At 47.3% G+C, this 15,324-nt stretch overlaps 1 protein-coding gene across 1 annotated transcript in view; it reads left to right on the top strand.

Annotated features, from left to right (window-relative positions):
* C12H13orf42 (chromosome 12 C13orf42 homolog) overlaps positions 1-2,980 on the top strand; it is a 34,901-nt gene extending 31,921 nt beyond the window's left edge. The window contains exon 6 of the mRNA XM_087912175.1: positions 321-2,980. The gene's annotated coding sequence lies outside the window, so the exon portion shown is untranslated. The remainder of the gene's footprint in view (positions 1-320) is intronic.
* The last annotated feature ends 12,344 nt before the right edge of the window (positions 2,981-15,324 follow it).

The raw sequence follows: 15,324 nt of genomic DNA, 5'->3' as shown, positions 1-15,324 counted from the left end.
TCTCTATAAGTTATAAAGCTGATTGGCCCATTAGGCCAGGCTTCTTGTTAACTCTTATAACTTATGTTACCCCATTATTCTTATCTACGTTAGCCACATGGGCTCAGTACCTTTCTCAGTGTGACAGCTTACATGTTGCCTCTTTGGTGGTCTGGACAGGAGTGGCAGAGGAACTTCTCTCCTCCCTAGCCTTATCCTATTCTCATTACTCCGCCTCTACTTCCTGTCTGGTTGACCCGCCTATACTTCCTGCCTGGCCAATCAGCGTTTTATTAAAATACATGATTGACAAAATACAGATAATTCTCCCGCACCACTAGGTTAGGCTGAAAAAGACGTCGATATCCAGGCAGTAGGGGAGGGAGCAGTTGTATCGTGCACACAGGCAGCTGGCTCAAGGCGGTGGAGGTGGGCGGGTCTTCCTCTTTTCCAATTCCCACACAGATAAAGCTGTATCCACACAACCAGCCCATGACAGGCACTGCACCTCCCACTTACAGATAGCTAGGAACATAATGTTCTTTCTGACTAGGAAGACTTTTTGTAGTTCCGACACTGTCTGAGAAGAGACACTAGCCCACTTGAGCATGGCTCTGGCGGGACAGGCCCTTCTTCCCCATTCCCTCCACCTTGCTAAAAACCGTTCAATTGTATCCCTGAATCTAGCTACTAATGTCTATTCTTTTATTTGGCCGCTTCCTCCTCCTGAGGCTGACCACCAAGGTCCAGTTACCAAAGTATTGAAGCCAAGTAATCGGAAGCCCTGTGGCTCACCTAATTAACATACCCCAATCAAAATTCAACCCCCCCCCCATCCTAACATGGGGTTTTCCCCTTTATAAAAGGCCATCTTCCCACGTGCCACATTTGTCTCTCCTTTATCCAGAGACAGTCCTTCCCCTCCCCCACCCAGTACAAATACCCCATCCCCCTCTCCCTTGTTCCCTTCCCCACCTCCCCTGTTCTCATTCCCTTCTCCCTCTTCCTCTATCTCCTGTCTGTCTCTTATTCCCTGCACTTTGTCTCTGTGGGGCAAATAAATCTCCTTTGTGCTGAGCGCTTGACCTTGGGGGCCCTGAGCCCACGCTTTCTTTCCCTTTGATGTTGACTCTCAACTCCATTTTCAATGCCTGTTTTGTATACAGTGCAGCAGACACTCTTCCTTCCCTAGAGAGTTGCCCCCAGTCAAGCCTAAGAGTCACAGGTCACAGAAGACACTATGTGTTGGTCTTCCTACTTTTTCTCTCACCCAGCTAGTAACCAGGAGTCTTAGTTCCATGATAAGACACCATGACAAAGGCAGCTTATAGAAGAAAGAATTCATTTGGAGCTTATAGTTCCAGAGGGTGAAGCCATAACCCCCCATGGTGGGGAGCCATGGCAACAAGCAGGCCGGCATGGCGCTGGAGCATAAGTTAAGAGTTCACATCTTGAGAAAACCACCATAAGGCAGAATGAGGACAAGGGCAAGAGGGAGAGCAGCTGACAGGAGAACAAGCTCATAAGCTAACTGGGTTTTGCTTTTGAAACCTCAAGGCTGCCCCCAGTGACACACCTCCTCCAACAAGGCCACACCTTTTGTTCTTTTATGATAAATATGATGATGGGAAGTCCCGGGCGGCTCATGGAGTCCGGCAAGGATGGCCGTGAGTCCCTGTAGTGCCATGCGGCCGGGGAGTCAGGCAGGCGGTTATGGCGGATAAAAGGCTCATAGGACATAGTATTATTTAAAGAAGAGGGAGACATTTATTGCTTAAAGGAGAGAAAGCAGAGAGAAAACAAAGACACACATACATACGAGACAAAACAAACACACATATGCACACGCACACATCCACACACACACACCAGAGAAAGAGAGAGGAAGATGGCGGTGAGGGGAGGGGTCAAAAGTGGCTGGGATGGGCGTGGTTAGCTCTTAAAGTGAGCCAATGGAATAACAACACCTCCTAATCCTTCCCAAACAGGTCCACCAACTGGGGCCCAGGTATTCAATAAATGAGCCTATGGAGGCCATTCTCAATCAAAACACCACACAAGGCTTATACCTACTTAACTTCTGAGAGAGCTGAGATCACTGTGTGTGTGAGTGTGTGTGTGTGTGTGTGTGTGTATGCATAGCAGCGACTCTTAGGGGAGCATGCTCATGAATGTGAGCCTACCTGGCACAGGGAAGCAGACATAAAAAGAGAAGCATCATCTAAATCAAGCCAGGGATGCTCCAGGCTTAATGGCCATGACAACTGCAGAAAAGCCTGTGTGATCGTCTCTAAACGAAACAGTAGGAATAGAAACCTTGATTTCTGTGGTCTCGGATGTCTGAAGCTGAGAATTCTGAACTCTGAGGAGGAGAAACCAGCAACTGTGCAGCGGCTGTAAGGACTTCAAGCCCAGGTGCTGCCCTGGAGAACCCGCGCCCACCCTTGGCGTCTTCCTCTTCAGTGTTTTTCAAGTGCCAATGTCAGTATGTGTGTTGTTTGACCAGAGAAGCCATGCCTGGAGAGTGGTTTAATGGACAGTTTTCTTGCTGTGGTCTCTCAGCACAGATGTCTTCCCTGAATGTGCCTTTCTTTCTCTGCTGCGGACACACGTGGGGGTGGGGATGGGGAGTTCCCCTCAGCCTCACCAGGCAGCAGTTTGTTATAGGCTACCCTGATGAACCATGGAAATCTTGTGCTTTGAATGGAGAAGATGCTCAGAGCCCAGTACACTTTCTTCTTCTCTAGGGTTTCTTCTCCGCGGGACACGAAGCTGTGCTGGTCCACTTCGCTTGGGGTTTTGGATGCGTTTGTCTTTAGTAAGACACAGCCTGCCTGAAGAGTTCTAGGGGTTGAACTCCTGTCTTCCGGGACAGCTTTCCTGTCTTTGAAGTTGGTGTTAAATCCCAGGTTCTGGGCTATGGCTCAGGAATCTTGGCTAGGAAATATAAGAATTTGAGATAAGTCAATCTGGAAACAATAAAGCCAATTTGCAAAACCAAGATGCTTTGACTGCTTCTTGTCCTTCCTAGGGTGACCAATTATTCAAGGGGATCAGCTGGCCAAAACTTTCTTAGTTTGGGTGCATGAAAACCTGCAAAGATGGAATGTCAAACAGTGTGTGTGTGTGTAAAATGATACCTTAGTCGATGAAGTTCTCACCTTGCAAGTTCAATCCCTACAGCCCATGTTAAAATTGTTTTTAAGTAGAACAAAATCTCTAGAAGCCAAGTTTGGTGGCACATACTTGTCATCCCAGCACTGGGAAGGCAGAGACTGGAGGATCTTTGGGATTCCTGTGGTCTGTTAATGTATCTGATGGGTGAGCTCCAGACCGATGAAAGACCCAGCCCAGACAAAAAGCGAGGTGGGTGGTACCTGAGGAAAGATACCTGAGATTGTCCTCTGGCCCTCGCACACATATATGTGCACACACACGCACATGTGTGCACACAATGGACACATACATATGTAAATGCCCAAGAAAAAGAACTGAAGGAAAGAAAGAGAGAAATTCAAAAGAGAGTGAGACTCCCTGAACTTTTGCCACTGGCTTCCTGTCCCCTCACCCACAACTTCTGACCCCATGTGATCCTCCTGTTGCTGGGTTGCTATGCAGCAGCTGAGAACACAGCCATGTGGTGTTAAGCCAGAGTGGCTCTAACAGGAGGCTGTCTTCTCTGTGCCACCGCTAGCCTTTTATAGGGATTTGTCTCTTGCTGTTATTAGTAAGTTATCACAAATTACCATCTCAATAGTGATCACAAATAAGTTATAATTATACATTAAGTTATCACAAATATAAAAGCATAGAATACCCACAAGTCTATTCTCCTAAAGTTTGGGAGTGAGAAAGCCCAAATCAGCCATATTGGTTAAGTGTGGTAGGGCCTGTTCCTTCTGGAGGCCCTCTCTAGTCTCTGAGGATGCCCGCATTCCTTGGCTAGGGACCCTTTCTTTGCATGACCTCAGACTTTTCCTCAGAGCTCTGACTGCTCATTTGGATCCCTGCCTCTCTTTTATAAAAAAAATTTGCAATAATATCAGTCTCTCCTGTTTGGGTAATTCAGGATACTTGATTCATCTCAAAGTCTTTAATTTAATAAAATAATCAGGATCTCTTTTGCCAGGCAGGGTCATGCTCACAGGTTCTGGGGTTGGGTAAGCATATTTGGGAGGCCATTCATTTCCAACCATACCTATTCAGGACCACAAGGTATTCTAGTCCTTATGAACTCAACTTGATCACCACTGACACTTGATTCTGATAGCTCAGTGACAAGCTCATTCTGACATAGCTGCTTTTTCCAGATCCCTTTGCCTCCTATCCTACATTACGAGTCAATTCTGTCTTGCCAGATGGCTTCCAGTTTCAGGAGGACTCCAGCTATACCGAATCCCCAAGTGGAGGAATATGGCAGCAGCTCCATTCTGCAAAGAAGAAGAATGGTGGGCCTTCCATGGGGGTCTTTATTAAGCAGCCACTATGTAGAATAAAGACACAGTTCCTTTTCTTCAGTTCCTTTTCTTGGCGATTCAGAGGAAAGATCAGCATGAGCCTGGGTTAAACAGTCAAGATCCTGTTGCTTCATCGAGTGTCTCTACCTGCCCTGGAAATTCATAAATATAGAGAGCGTATGTAGCCTAGGCTTGAGGAGGAAGAGGTTCTGTGGGTGCTTGGAGTCTTGAAAGATGGATTTAGCCTCCAGAAGACAGTTCCAGAGGGGCATGTTGTGTCGGGGAACAGGCATTCAAAGAACAGCCCATCAGAAGTGTGGGGAAGGAGTGTACAACCAAGAGATGCTCCTGATGGAAGGGTGGGTTTTCTAACAGACAACCACAGAAAGGAGGTGAAGTCCAAAGAGAGTTGATCACATGGAGATAAAGCATCCAACCATGGACTGGGGCTGGTGGAAGGGAGGAGGTGGCACAGCCTCCTGAGAAGACGCAGGAGCTGGAGGAAGAGGTGGCAAGTCCCCAGGATGTTGTGATAATCAGTCTGAACTGCCCATCCGCAGGAAGCATTCTCGGGCCTCCTGTCTGCTCCTGCTTGACCTGGCCTCCTCAGCTTCTCCATCCTGTTTGATCTCTCTCCTCCTGGAATCATGGTGCTCACCTAAAGACATTGTCAGATATGGCCAGATGGAATCCCTGGGCTGGGTCTCTCTGTGATCCCTGTGTGTGTGTGTGTGTGTGTGTGTGTGTGTGTGTGTGTGTGTGTGCGCGTGTGCGGTTTAGCCTGCTTCCCCAGTGGCTAACTGCCTCCAGCCAGAGTTGACACTGAATAGATCTCATGCCACACAAGATGCCAGCATATGATGGATATGCTCTTGGGTGGGGCCAAGGGCATTGTGTGTTGGTCGATTCATTTGTCATTTGGCCCAAAAATACTGAGCAGTGCTCTATCCTGTGTCTGGGATTATAATATGAATAGAGGCCTGCCTGGCTTTAACTCAGTGGGCGGGACAGACATGGATGACAAGATTGCACTGAAGTGTGAAGCGTCAGAAGGATGGCAGCAAGCTGTGCAGAAGGCCCACGATGTCACCGAAGTTTTGTCCCAGGAAAGTCTTAGTCAGAAGAGGCTGGCTGGGCAAAGATCGGGCAGACCTTGCCAAGGAACTTTCTCTCCTGCTCCACATTCAGCTTGCAGGCACTCCCAGCAGGCGCTGCGCTCCATCCCACCAGCAGGGGTCCTCTTGGTTGTATTCAGAGTGGGTGGATGCTCACTTACACAAACACTCCCTGTTTCTCTTGGAGTTCTCTCTGTTCTCCGTGCTTGGAACCATGCTAATGACAAATTGTGGGTGGACTGACCTGCAGCTCTTCTGAATAAACAGAGTGATGCAGACAGCAAGAGGCAGTAACTTATGAAGGGTTTGGGGCTAAAGAGGGATTCAGGCCAAGGCTGTATCGTGTGTGCATGGTCCAGGACATCCAGGAATACAAGGAAAACGTTGCCTCAAAATAAAATAGAATAGAATAAAATAAAAATGCATTCATTTATACATATGTGTATGTCCCTGCAGGAGCTTATGTATGCCATGAGTTTACAGGTGCCCAGAGAGGCAGAGGACACCGGGTCCTCTGGTGGATCTCCAGATATAAGTAGTTGTGAGACACCTGATATAGCTACTGGGAATAAAAACCTGGATCCTCTGGGAGAACAAGGAGTGGAGCCATCTTTCCAGCCCCTCTCCCTCATTTTAAAGACAGTTTCATTATGTAGCTCTGACAAGTCCAGAACTCAATATGTAGGCTAGGCTGGCTTAGAATTCAGAGGTCTTGCCTCCGTGTCCCACGTCCCAAGATTAAAAGTGTGTGCCACCCTCCTGGCTCACTATCATCATTGACATCATCATCATCATCTTCAGCCTGAGGTGAGACCCAGGCCGGACCCAGACTTCCTGTACTGTAATGGTGCTTGAAAGACAGTGCATCTCACATATGCGGTTTAACACTTCTAACTTAGAGCGTGAAGGTGATAATTAAGTGATCATTACCTGTCTAAGTGCACGGCCTATCCATATCATTAACTGGCTATAATGAAGCTGCATTAATTATTGCCTAGGATATTAATTTAGCCACACACTTAAACAGTAGTAAGAGAAAACTTCCAAGAACGTTCTAAGCATCGCTGGAGGAAGAACCAACTAAGAAAACCACTTTCAGGAAGACAGGGTACCAGTTTGTGGTGAAAGCGGGCTCTCCAAAGTCACGTGTCTGTGACCACCTCCCAGAAGTCTGCCGAGGGCTGCTCCAGAGCCCCAGCTCCTGATACAGAATCATGTCTGGATGGTGCCTGGGCCCTCACGGCAGCTGCTGGGGCACAATGGGAATGGTCAGTATTGCAGCTAAGGTTTTTCTGGGCTTTCAAAGCATCCACATTTAAGCGACAGTCAGTTGTCTGCAACGTGACAGTTGGGTTATCCGTTTTTGGCTTTTACTTTATCAAATGAATCAGATTCAATTAAACTTAAAGGAAGCTGAAGTTGGTCTTAAATGAGCCCCTGCATGTCACGGTACATTTAGATTTATCACCACCTTCCAAGCCTGTTTCTGTGTGTAGCACTGCAGTTACAGGACGGTACCTGGAGAAGATACCAGCCCCTGCTACTTTAGTAATCAAGGCTGAGTATCTGGAGCCAACCTCACACCCCGCATTCCTTTCAAGGATCTGCCGGGGTGCACGACTTTGGCCACATGGTGGCGCTCCACGCCCAACAATTCCCGGTCCGCCGATGGCTGAAAATAAACCGCAAACTGAAGAGAGGAAGTGAGATCTGGGTAGTGCAGGCGCGTGTCCGCAGGGAGGCGATCTGGGTTCGTGAGTGTGTGGCCTCACTGTGGAAAAAGCCTACGTTCTCGCTGCTTTCTTGGGTCCCAAGCGAAGACTCTGATGTGAAATGAAAGGGCTAGGTGCTGAAACTCAAGCCTCGGTCCACATGCAAATCAAAACTCCATCTTTCTCTGCTAGATGAGGGAAAACGGACCAATAAGACCTGATAGCTGACTTTGCTAGAGAAGGGGATATCACCTTATTCCCTAAGCTTTTACTGTAAAAGAAAGGGGGCTGTTCCAGTTTGACCCCCGCTAGCGTGGTAGCCTTAAGAAAGCCTCTGACTTCTCTTCAACCCTGTTTTCATCTTTCGGGGTGTGTGTGTTAATAAGAGGACCAACTTTACAAAGTCGTTATAAGGAGGAAAGGGAATTAGGCAGACCGGAAGGACGTTGCTCATATCCATTGGAGCGAGCACGGCAGTGTTGTGTGATTTATCCTTAACTAAGCCGAGTGCGCGGTGCCAGGTGCAGTGCAGGGGTGCGGTAAAAAAACAAAAAACAAAAAACAAACCGATGATTTCCACAGCTGTGTGGCCAGTCTAAAGCACCCTGTGGCTGCGGACATTTCAGGAAACAGACTGCTTGGTCTGCCGGTATTGGTTCCCCTGGCTTTTCAATGCTAATTAATAACTTTGGAAATAGAACTGAAAGAAATTTGGAGCCTTTGGTTCAGATTGTTAGGTTTTTATTAATTTGTTTTGAGACAGGGTCTTCCTGTCTTGAGTTCCCCATTCCCCTGCCTCAGCCATCCTAGTGGTGAGATTACAAGCCCGACTCACAACACCAGTCTTCTGACATAATGTGTTTTGGTTCTGAGATAGGTTCTTGTTACATTGCCCCGTCTATTGTGAAACAATCTCTCACGTCAGCTTCCCAACTAGCTAGGGCCACCAGTCAGTCCCATAGTGCCTGACTTGAAACTCTGGTTTTAACCCCAGATATACCTTCAGCCTAGGCATCCCCACCCAAGCCACCTTGAGGTGTTAGCCACGCCAGGGGAGATCAAGAAGCACACAATGCTAGACAGATACAAATGTAGAACACTCAACAAAACCAGCTAAGGGTGGGGGTTTTTACCCTGATCCTTGCCCCTGCGACATCCTTCCAATTTATGTTCTTAAACAATAGCTAAAGTTTACTTAAGTGTGTGGTATCATGCCCTTTCCCGCTGTCCTGTGAACAATGCAAGTTTCTCGTGGCACATAACAAGAAGATTGTCGTGCTGGGTCAGCGTTCATCTTACCAGAAGTGCACTGGACAAAGCTGTGTTTATAAATGTCTGCTTAAAAGAAAGGATAACGTCTGATTCGAGTGTCCTGGGAAAGAAGCAAAACATTAAAATGGCGGACACAGCAGAAGGTGTGCTTTATGACCCGGTGCGTGTGGAGTTTGAGAGCAAGCAAAACTATCCCCAAGTCCCGGTAAGAGAACAGTGGAGAGCTGGGGATCAGCTGGCAGAGAAGGGGCACCAAGGGAACTTGCTTGACAATAGAGACACTCTTATATCTGGGTATGAATAAATCTGGCATATACGTTTGCCAGAATTCGCAGGACAGTTCACTTCAGAGTAACAAAAGGCAACCATTTAAAAAAAAAACCCCAAAACTGTCCCTCAAAACAGTGGTCCCAGAATATACAGGACAGCTCATGATGTCATGGGAAAGGAAGGGCTCTTTCCATACAGTCACAAGTCCTTCTTGGCTGCTTGAGCAATTGACAAACATATGAAATGTCAGCTAATCTTCTAGACAGCTTCGCAAGCCGGGGCGGGCTTTCTTCGTGCACACGCTGTCTGTCTTTTCAAATGTTTACAGAGTATTTACAAAGAGTCGTCCTTTGGGTGGCAGTTGTAATTAGGGAAACTGGCAGAGAAAATTAACACATACCATAAAAGAGGGATAATTAGGCCTCTGCCATATACAATATTATTATCAAATGGCAGTCGCTCTTGAATCCGATTGGCTCACACACACTGGTCTCGTAAGGAAGCTCCTCCCTCCCACATTACTCTGGTTATGAAGCTGCCACGTTCCATGGATGATGGGCCATATGGTACTTAACATCAGAATGAAAATGAGCTTGTGCTTTTTGTGCGAGATGCTGAAAATTATTAGAAAATCAGAAAGCCTAATTCCCACCAAGTTCCTGAGACCCACCATCTGCTTCATGAAAAAGAAAGGGGGAGTTTTTTTTTTTTTTTAAGAAAACCATTTACTTATTGTGAAGTGTGAGTATTTGTATGTTTGAAGAAACAGAGTGTGGGGGGGTGGGCTATAAGGGGGAGCCAGAGCAAGCCCATTTGGCAGGGCCGAAAGAGCTGTCAGCCGAACGTGGTGGGAAGGGTCTGGGGAGCGTAATTATGGAAATCACCTACTCTGGAGGCTGTTTCTCAGGACCACATGCCCCCTGCACATAGGAGCAGCACGGAGTCATTGAGCTTTTGCAAATCTGCAAAATCACTATTTTGTAGTGAGGAGGGGCTTCCGGGGGTCCTGGTGTACCTGAGGGTCTGGCCTCTTTGTAGAGTGGATGGGGAGAGCGAAGAGAGGGGAACAAGGAGCTGGAGGAAGTCAACGATGGGGGTGCCAGGAAAGTTTTCTCAGGGGAGCTGCAGCTGTGTTGGAGGGGGCTCTGGAGAGGAGAATGTGAGGGGTACCTACCCTTTGCCAGGCTGGAGCTCCTGAGACCCATGACCAGTTGTTTTCAGGAGAGCACCAGGGTCTGTCTGGACAGACATCAGTGAACCATTGCAGCCTCCTCATGGCCAAGGTCATGAGACGCCGTCTTAGCCGAGAGTCACCTTAGAGTGGCTGCCAGGGACCTCCACACTGTGGGTCCAGGAGGGTCTAGCACACCCTCCTCCTTCAGTTTATTGCATTTCTTTGTCCGTCCTCTTGTGTTTACGCCACAGCTACCAGGTCTGCTGGAACAGCCTCGGGCAACACTCATGGAATCCGGTTAGCGGCTGGATTTCTCATCTATAACTCCAAGAAACACTCAGGAAATAGACTTCAGGCCAACAGCTTACCTGGGTCCTCGATATAGCAGTGGTTCAGTGGGAGAAGAAAGTTTTTCAGGCCCCAGGGGACGCCACATCGATAGCATTACAGGGTCAAGTGCTGGTCGAGGCAGGCATTTCTTGGATGTCATCCAAAGGGGTTTAATTAGAGGCCTCCCAGCAGACAATCTCCTGTAAGAGGCAGCTTTCCTGAGGGATGTAGGGGTCCTCTTGAAGCCAAGTTCAGGGTTCTGGGAATGCGCTTGTGACCTGGTATCCAGAAAAAGCATTGCTGCAATGAGCCCCTAGTCTCCTCAGGCCTCAAACATGCTGTGTGCAAAGGGGGCTTTGTCAAACAGCAGACAGGAATTTCTGCGTCTGTTTCTCAGAATGAACCAGGTACATCATTGATCTCAGGATTTAGGGGACAGAGATAGGCAGATCTCTGAGTTCAAGGCCACCGTGGTCAATCCAATGAGTTCCAGGACAGCCAAGGCTACATAAAGACCCTGTCTTGGAAGAAAGAAAGAGAGAGAGAGAGAGAGAGGAAGGAAGGGAGGAAGGAAGGAAAGAAGACACTAGAGACCCTCTGTGGAGAAAGGGCACACACCGCAGAATCAGCAGGAAGAGTCACCAGTCACCATAGTCTTGAGGGTGTGGCAGGACTGTGGCTCTCTTTTCCTTCAAGTCCCCCAACTTGCCATACACAGGTAGCAAGGCAGTCTGATCAGCCTCCTGGAGTTCTGCCCATCTCTGCTGTATGGGTTACAGCTTCCATGGGGAGAGCATGGCCCAAGGCTACTGTGTTGACACCTCAGGGGGATGCTTCAGGCTTCACACTTAACTCCCGAGAGCTTAGCGCAGGAGATGTGCACCCCACTGGGGTGGCAGGTGGCAGGTCCCTCTTGCTCCCAACAGGGACACCATAGCCTTTAGTCACTGGGCAGGGTTCAGCAGAAGACCGTGGTTAGTTCTAACTTCATTGTGGAATTATCTCCACGGCTGCAAGACGGCTTCCAGCGACTCAGTAAGCCAGCTTGGACCCAGGGTGTGCAGCCTGCGCCTGGAGACGTCGCTGGACATCATGGTAAGCAGCAGGCGGTGGCCTCTGTTCTGCTGGAACAGGGTCTCCCTGGCCCCAGGGGTAGGTGACTTTACTCAAGACTTTGACAAAAGCGGTCTCCGAAGCGATACAGCTCAGATAGTTTTTAAAAGAGTTGATGTGGTATTTCAAAAGGAAACTGATTGTAGTTTCCAGTGAATATCAAGTTAAACGACAAGCAAGCTTTATGAAGCATCTGACTCCTATTTACCTTCCCAAGCCCATTGCTTTTCAAGGTCCAGCTATCAACTTGACTCTTTCCTTTGACCCTCTCTGTGGCCACGGCATCGCTTTTGCGTCTTCAAGTTCTGTGTATCCACCTATCCTGGGTATCTTGTTATAACTAAAAAGCTGTCCATTTAGAGCTGTAATGCTTCCTTCCAGAGGAATCCTAAAGTGAGCAGAAGTGGGAGAAACAGGGAATCATCATTTGATCCCACAGTAAGAGCTGCCACAAGCCGGCTCTGCCAGGAGATAGAGTTAGGGCAGAGTTTTAGCAGAAACACGACATTAAACGCATACTTTCAAATTACAGTTAGCAAATATTTAGCAATTACTGAGGAAAGCATGGTGGGCTTAAAGTAGAGAATCCTAGCGACACTAGCTTACCATAGTGTTCAACAGGGGGTACACCAGCCACCCTCCTGCTGCGCAGTCACAGGGTGGGGCAGCGGAAGACAGGGCAAGCAGATGCAAGATGGGATCTGGAAGAGCTAAGGGGATGTTAGCAAAGCAAACACATGGAAGCCAAGGTAAGGTCAGCTTTCAGTTCCCTAGCTTAGTTAACCTTGACTGCACTGTAGGAGAGGAACCCCTCATGCTGAGAGATGGCTCGCTTAAGTCAGATGCCAATAAGACAAGCTGGATGGGGGACCCAGGAGCACTGGCATCCCCACAACACTTCTGAAAGTTTTAAATCCTGTGACTCATTTAGAACGTAACAAGATACGTATGTGAGTGTATGTTTGTGTGTGACGTGTAATATATTAAAGATAAATCAAGAATTAGCAGGTTGACATGGGGTCAGCAGTATGTAAATGGAAGGGTCTCTTCTAAATGAGCCACCGCCTCACAGCAATCACGGCTTTAGAGCCTCTCCAAAAACACTCCTGTGTTGGAATGAGGACACCAGAGCTGGAAAGCAGCTCCGCGCAGGCCCGCCTAGCACACACAAACCCCCAGTTTTGGCTCTCAGAACCTTATAAAGAAGGCCTGAACTCTATAACAGGTGCACTCAGAAGGGAGGTAGAAGGGTCAGAAGTTCAAGGCTACCCTGGACTACTACAAGAAATTCTATCTCAGGAATACAAATAAAAACTAAAGTGTTTTTTTTTATTGAAAATTCATGCAACATATTCTGATCATTGTTTCCCTACCTCATCTTTTCCCAGGTCCTTCTCCCCTCTCCACCCTTCCCTTCCCACTGCACACCTCTCCCCTCCCGCATGTTAGAAAACAAACAGGCAAATAAAACAAACCAAACAGAGCAAAAAGAAAAAGAAAATCCCAAGAAATACACACACGCACGCACGCACCCAAAACCTATAAAAATACAAAATCAGGGACTGTATTATATAATTAAGACAAGAAAAATTAAAAATGTCCAAAGCAAGATAGGACCAAAAAACTCCACAAAACACTATTGAGTTCTTTTTGTGTTGGCCATTTACTATGAGGCATGGAGTCTACCCTTAATTTGGTTAATATACCCAATGATATGCCATTGGAGAAAGCTAATTTTTTTCTTTGCCAATGGTTGTTGATACCTTCTTGGCTAGGGATGGGAGCTTGTGTCTACTTCCTCTTCTCAGACCTGAGATAACAAAACTTTTGTTTGTTTGTTTGAGACAGGGTTTATCTGGGTAACCATCCAGGCTGTCCTGAAACTCACTTTGTAGACCAGGCCAACCTTGAACTCACAGAGATCCCTGCCTCTGCCTTCCGAGTGCTGGAATTAAAGGTATGCACCACCACTGCCCAGTTTAAAATATTTTTAAAAAGGGAAAATTCTTGAATAAAATCATCACAACTTGTATCACTTATTACAGACATGAAACCCTGCCAATTTTTTGTTTGTTTGTTGAGACAGGATCTCTTCTAGTCCGTGCTAGCCTTGAATTCATTGTGTAGTTGAGGATAACCTTGAACTTTTGACCCTCCTCTCTCTCCTTTCCAAGAGCTGAGACTATAGATGTGCACCAGCTTGCCTGGTATAAGTAGCACTGGGGCTTGAACTCAGGACTTTGTGCGTGCTAGACAAGCACGCTACCCACTGAGCTGCATCCCCAGCCCTCAGCCAATATTCCACTACATTTCTTCTCATCAGATACTGTTTGAATTGATTTGGTTCTATACTTGAAAAAATGACTATTGATTTAGTATCTATCTGTCTGTCTGTCTGTCTGTCTATCTATATGTGATTTTGATATATATAATGACATACATATATAATGCATATATTTAATGACATAATATAATGACATATATAATAATATATATAAGTCATTTTGATATCTTACTAAGAAACTGCTGGTTTTGCAAAAGCAGATTCTATACACTAGATCGAACTTCAGATTTAAAAGGTAGATTCTTACTTGGGAGATGAAATCGTCTGTAGTCCAGGCTTGACTTCCCTCAGTGCCCATGGATGACCTTGAACTCCTAGCCCCTACTCCTCGCACCTTCAGAGCCCTGGGATGACAGTTGTAGACTATCATGCCCAGTTGCTGTGGGGTTGAAGCTCAAACCCTCAGCTCTCAGGCATGCTAGGCAAGAACTCTACAGACCACTGTATCCTGAGCCCTTGGCGCATAACCTCTGGGAAGCATGGCTCTTGGTACTTAGAGTCATCGTGTGCGTCTATCTACCGTGTCATTTTAGCTCCAGAAGGAAGGACCACTCTGATGCCCATTGTGAGACTGGGGGAATGACCAGTGTCCAACAGCCCCTTCTTGGGGGCAGATCCAGAACCATTCATCTATAACCTATCAGTGGTCCCCCAGCTGCTTCGCCTACAAGGTGCTATCAGTTCCAGCTTAGCTCATGGAGCAGACTGGGTTCACAGAAATTAGACAACTCATCCCCAAACACACAGTTCTAAAGTACAGACAGAAACCCGTGGAGCTATTGAACCCAAGATTTCCCCTCTAAGCGCCAACATCCTTTGGCCTCTCTAAGGTTGTCTTACAGGATGGAGTGTGTACCACAGTCAACAGATAGCAGGCACAGGCACTGGGAGAAAGATTTAATTAGCCCTCACCGTTTTCAGACACTTCAACCCTCCTTTCTTGGGTGTGTTTCAGGTAGGACCCAAGTTCCCCTTTAAAGACTGGGATGGCCTTAGCCAGTGAGAGTCTTTGTTGGCTTGTCAATCTGACTGGAAAGCAGTGACAGCAGCAGAATTGAGAGAAATCTAGGGCTGGCCATGACACTTGGCCATTTCTACAAAGTCCTTGAAAGGTCTGTGCCAGGACAAAGGCGTCTTCTGAGAATCCTTTGCCCATGGGGAGCAGCAGTCCCAGCAGCTCAGGCCCACTCTGCACCAGCCTGCTGGTTCTCCAATCTTCCCAGCACGGACATTTCCTATTAGCAGCGAAGGACAAGAACATACGTGTATTCCTCTCATCTTTTTCCTTTTCAAAGACTGTGTGGTGCCAAGCTAGAACTCCGAGGCTTTGTGCCGGCGAGGTCAGCCCTGAGTTCCCACTGGAGCTGAGAATATGATAATAATCTTTAGAGACTGTGTGGGATTCTTTGTGACCTATGGCTCTGGGGACTCCAGGGATTAGCTACACCAATCCCGGACACTATTGAACAACAAAGACAAAAGCCACTTGTCTGAAGGACAGAATCTAAGGTGTATCATCCATGTGGTTAAAACCCAGAAAAGATGATAAGACTTCCAG

The sequence above is a fragment of the Myodes glareolus genome, chromosome 12 (assembly GCF_982192425.1).
Source record: "Myodes glareolus chromosome 12, mMyoGla1.1, whole genome shotgun sequence".
NCBI classification, from domain to species: domain Eukaryota; kingdom Metazoa; phylum Chordata; class Mammalia; order Rodentia; family Cricetidae; genus Myodes; species Myodes glareolus.
The sequence above is the reverse complement of the archived record's forward strand: the minus strand, read 5'-3'. Positions and strand labels throughout refer to the sequence as shown.